Source organism: Pyxicephalus adspersus, chromosome 3 (genome assembly GCF_032062135.1).
Source record: "Pyxicephalus adspersus chromosome 3, UCB_Pads_2.0, whole genome shotgun sequence".
Lineage (NCBI taxonomy): Eukaryota > Metazoa > Chordata > Amphibia > Anura > Pyxicephalidae > Pyxicephalus > Pyxicephalus adspersus.
The window spans coordinates 130572473-130578109 of record NC_092860.1 but is presented as its reverse complement, the minus strand read 5'-3'; the positions used below and the strand labels follow the sequence as shown (position 1 = coordinate 130578109).

Below are 5637 nucleotides of genomic sequence, written 5' to 3'. Positions count from 1 at the left end.
ACTTATTACTGGCATCAACACTCCTCATATCCTCAAGGTGGGGAAAACATTTTATTTCAGAAACCACATAATAGCTACTTGTTTTTTACCAAATACAAATGGACAATTACTTTTTTAAAGTCTGATCCAGTTATGTTGTAAAACCTTTGTCAAGCTGAGTAAAGCATTGAAAAATGTAAATTGTAAAGGAGTTCTTGGCTACAGATAATATATGAGCCCTGGATAACCCATAATGGTTTATGTCATAGTATGAAAACAATAAAGCTACTTTGGATTAGACACAGTGGAGTTTAATTACATCAAGAAGTGAGAAATAAAGTGCAGTAAACTGTAAACTCATCAAGGGTAACAATCATTTTTCTTATGGCCATGCATCAGTATTTAAAAAACAGATGAACAATCATATCAGACTTTATTAATTTGGAACTAGTACAGGTAGCAGACTTTGTGACTTGCATGATGCAGGACCTCGGCTGGAAAATAAAGTGAATGTTTACACCAAACAGCATAAAAAACATGAGAAGTAGGAATAACAGTTAACCTCCCTCACCTTTTGCTTATGAAGCTACCTCTATAATTATACAAGGTATAGAATGATGAACAAAAAGAAAGAGGTTTGCCCTCCAGGGTTATAGGTAAAATAAATAAATTATGTTTTGTACAAGTTCCAAACTTGTACAAATACATAATTTATTTATTTTAACTATAATCCTGGAGCGCAAACCTCTTTCTTTGGTTCGTCATTCTATACCTAGCATAAAAAACATGAAAATCAAACTTCAAAATATAAGGCTGGTCATTGCTGTCTGAAAATGCTAGTCATTAATGTTATTACTATACATATTACATACATTAATTTTTATAACGGGAAAGTAAAAAAAAAAAGAAAAGTAAGAACACTAACACTAAGAACACTTAGGGCTCTATAGCTGCGTACACACCTGCAATTTTTCTCGTTGGAAAGGATCTTTCACGATCCTTTCCAACGAGAAAAGACTGCAAGATGCATGAACGATGCTGTACATACAGCACCGTTCATGCTCTATGGAGAGGGGAGGGGGAGAGCGACGGAGCGGCACCCTGCTGCACGCTCTCCCCTTCCCTTTCATTAGGATCGGTCGTCGTCCATCGTCCATGGATCCGCCAGGACGGTCGTCGGACGATGGACGACGACTGACTGTACACACGGCAGAAAAATTTGCCGTGTGTACGCAGCTTAAGATTTATAAAACACGGAATCATTCAGTCGTTGGGAATTTTCCAGACCCATGTGTTTCAATAAAAGGTTTATTCCAACCAGGGTTTGTTTGAGGAAATGTCAGATTCGCTGTTTTAAAAATAGAACCCTTAATGAAATGATATAAACTACCCTAAATCCCAGCCCTTCTAAAAAAACACACCCTCTACCTTTTTTAAAAAACAAAACAAAAAAAAAATTGGCCTAAGCAACTTAATGAATTAAAATAAAATGAGAGTTTATGGGAATATTTGCTAATAACAAAAATATTTTCCCAGTGCAGTTATTTTCACCAAGTCACTTCCCTTGTTCCTCATATAGAAAAAAATCTTCCTCAAAATTTACAGCAATGGCACTGAAATCAGATCTCCCAATGAACAGCTCACCCTGCAGTGACTAGACATCCTTCCAATCTCTCATATAAATAAATAGCAAGTTGGAAGGAGATTGGGAGATCTGACCTGAGCTGGACTCTATTTTACAGTGGCCCAGTGATTAGTGAGTTTTCTTTATATATAAATAATTAAAATCTCAATATATATATAACATATAACAACAATGAAACAGTATCACACTTGTAGCCTTTAAATATACTTCTACAAAACTTATCTCCGTATATATGAAAAAAATACAAAATCCTACCTAAATTTTGCTTATTACTCAACTCAGTACACTATATTCCACATAGCTCCATCGAGTACCCCAAATTTTTTCCATTCCATACCAAAACAAATAAAAAAGAAAGATAAAACTTCAAACAAATTTATCTAAACTTAATATTTAAAATCTAAGTTTAGCTGGCTTTTGTGAACTTAAAAATTGTTGAAAAACCGATTATTCTAAAAAAAAAGAACAAAGCACTGCCAATGGAAGGGCTTAGACAACATAGAGAATCTTAGGTTGTATCACTAATTTCAAAACAGCGTCCAAACTAAGAAAAGGTCCCTGATATCCACAGGGAGAAATCTTCCTTAATTAGTTGCAGTATTGGCAAGTAACTTAAATTGTAAATATTAGATAAGTCACTGGTAATTTTAACTACCAGATATGTAATTGCCTCCCTGGCCCACTTTATAAGAAAAGACTTAAGCTGCGTACACACATCCAATAATTATCGTTGAAAAAGGAACGACGAACTAATCATTCTAAAAAAAAGTAACCAACGATGCCAACGAACAAGGATTGTCGTTGGAAATGAACGACCGACACAGCGGATCTTTCTGGCTGACGATCGTTCACTATCTATCATGTGTACAGTCGTTCAGTGATCGTTCATGTTTCTGCAATACACTTTCTCCTTTACATGTCACTCCCTGCGTCGTTCAAACGATTGTATCTAGCGTGTGTACAGTATTGATTATATTTGAACGATTGTATCGTTACAGCATGTACAGAATTGTGCAAAATACGATCGTTCAAGTATATTCGTGCATAATCATTGATCGGCCGTAATCGTTCCTTTTCTAATGATAATTATTGGAAGTGTGTACCTAGCTTTAGACAAAGATATAACTTCTGACGGGGGCAATGATATATTCAAAGTTTATGTTTTTTTTTAATTTTATTACAAAAATTAGAAAAAGCTCTATATCACTCGAGTTACAACATTAGGTTTGGCAATTAAATGGTAGTAATATAAAAAAGCAAGTCATCAGCAAGCAATAAACAAACACCAACAAACATCTCTTTTAAAATTATGACAATGAGACCTGTTGTTATTGTTTTGTACCAGAGGTTAGATTCAAATACTTTTAGTAACTGTTAAATAGCAGATGATTTTTTATTATGCCCTAATACATAAAACCTTAGAATTGGAGGATGAATTGGATTTTAGGACCTCTGAGGATAATAGAGGATGAATTGCTTCACAATACATGCTACTAGAGATGGTAGTGATGGTTTGTTTTTAAGATCTTTTAGTGCTTGTTTATAATAATATGGCCCAAAGCAAAAGATAAAAAAAAGAATAAATGGAGGGCCACATGACAGGGTAAGGGGGGAGTCAGAAAAGTATGGGTCAAAAGTGATAGGTCAAGGATAGGGTGTGGTATGGTGTGAGGGGGAGGAGATAAGGCTAGGAGGGGTCAAAGGGTTAGTTTGTATAAGTTAAGGTGAAGGGGGGGGGGGAGTTCATAAATCTCTGGAAAGAACACTAAAAGTTTCCCACTCACCCTCCCAGTGTTTCAAGGGGTTGGGGGGTTGTTGTATATTTGTCATGGCAGCTGGGTGGGTTTTGTGGGCCCATGAGAGTGGGGGTTGGATACGTACAAGGCAGTGTGGATCCCATCTCGGTATGGAGTCAGGTATTAGGGTCCCTCATGGGACACTGGGTTGTGGTAAGGCTCGGTGAGCAGTTGGATACATGTTAACTGTCCCCTTGTCGGTGTGGTAGCAGCTGGGGGCCTTGTAGAGTTCAACAGGAGTATCCATGTAACAATTGGTAGTGGGTGAGCAGTACTGTCATGGACCTTCAAAACAATGTTGGAATTTATACTGTTATATGTAACTGGTTGTTTATATGTTTCTGTGTGTTAATAAAAGGCTGCTATGGCCAGTTTACCCAAAAATATACAGGTGTCAGTGTGGTTATTTGCAGATCAAGAAGAGGGTGTGGGTGAACAGGAAGCAGAGGTAAGAAAATGACTCTATCCCCTTTACACACGTCATGTAAACATTGTATTGTCCACAGTCTGAACACAGGTGTAATTGAGGCCTGAAGCTTTATTCGGTGCAGTACACTGCTTCTCACATATTCACAAGAACTCTAGGCATTACATAGAAAGCAATATCTGATGTTTTCATGTTGCATTTGAAGTGCATTGCTATAATGCACTGCTACACAAATTTTTGTCCTTTTTTGTGCACTGCCACATTCATTGTAACAACGCAGGTGGCTGGGCTTTGCAGTGTAACATGATATAAACTAGGTCTAAATAACAAAAAATATATATTATTTCAAATTATTTCCACAGTCATAAGCTGTGTTGAATGTTCACAATACATCTCAACCCCAGCTTTACCTTCTGCCTTTTACAGTCTCCTCTCCTGTAATAAAAAATGACTGATTTCACTGCACACCGTGCGCTTTTTCAATGTTTTTAGCCTAGATAGAAACAGGAAATAAGTATGTCTCACCTCTGACCCTCCTACCTGTGTCCTCATGTGAGTTTGGAACAAAGCACACCGACTCTGATAAGAAAAAGTGTCTTCTGCTTATAAAATATTATTGTTGCTACAGTAACTTGCAGATTTGTCCTTTCCTTTACCCTGACTCATTCAGTGGTCAGAATAAAGCTTCCGTTTTGCAAGGTTAGTGCAACTGCAATGAATTACATTTTCAATTGGCAACTGTATTTTCTAAAAAACAAATCCTTCTTTAAATCATTGCACATTTGTCTATGCTGGCGGACTGCATTAACACATGCAGATTATTGAGCATTATAAAATGCATTAACATGAATAACAAAGTATTCAAATCAATAGGCTGCCAGCTCACCAGAAATATAAAAAAAAATCAGATCTGCATTATTTTTTTACGTATTTAAATACGATAACTTAAGCGTTAAAACCCTTTCAGACCCACAATATAAAATGGTGCAGTTTTCCTCTACCGGGAACACTACAAACTGCAAAATGCAACCAGTAGAGTTGGAAGGTGAATATTTCACCCTATTTATCACTCTCTAGAGGAAATATGCATTTAGGCCACGCAGTGCGGGGGTATCCAACTGCAAAGCAAGGCACATTTTCAAAACAAAGCAATTCCAAAAATCAAAATAACTCTACAGATTGCAATGGTATTAGGGCATTGATAATAACTAGAGTATTGACTTTTTAAATATTTTTTAACTATTTGGTACGAACTCTGCAAGTGTCTATCACCCTAGTAGACAATTACACCTCTGGCAGCCCATTAAAAGATTTTTTTTTTAAGTATCTCAAAAGTAATTGTCTTAGTTTAGGTAGTTCTATCTAGTTTCCTAGAGTAGACATCAAAGGTTGGATTCAAGAGCCTTGGTTTATTTCCAAGTTTATTTAGGACATTGAATAACTAGAGTATTGATTTTTTAAAAATTTTTTAACTCTTTGGTACATTTTTTTCTAAGAACTCTGCATAGAAAATATTTTTTTAGAACAAGTGTCTATCACCCTCTTAGGATATTACACCTCTGGCAGCCCATTAAAGGTTTTTTTGTATCTCAAAAGTGATTGTCTTAGTTTAGGTAGTTCTATCTAGTTTCCTAGAGTAGACATCAAAGGTTGGATTTAAGAGCCTTGGTTTATTTCCAAGTGTTACAAAACTGCATCTTCACATCTATTTACAAGGATGTTGGTGAATAAAGCAGGTCACGCACAATAAAACCGCAAACACTCTTCCCAGTTCTTTACAAGAGGAAGTA

At 36.3% G+C, this 5637-nt stretch overlaps 1 long non-coding RNA gene across 1 annotated transcript; it reads right to left on the bottom strand.

Moving 5' to 3' along the window:
* Positions 1-274: 274 nt before the first annotated feature.
* LOC140327813 (uncharacterized) lies at positions 275-4512 on the bottom strand. The gene is made up of 2 exons (XR_011920138.1): positions 4373-4512; positions 275-473 (listed from the first exon to the last, which is right to left on the bottom strand). It is a non-coding gene; the product is annotated as an uncharacterized lncRNA (long non-coding RNA).
* Between the last annotated feature and the right edge of the window lie 1125 nt (positions 4513-5637).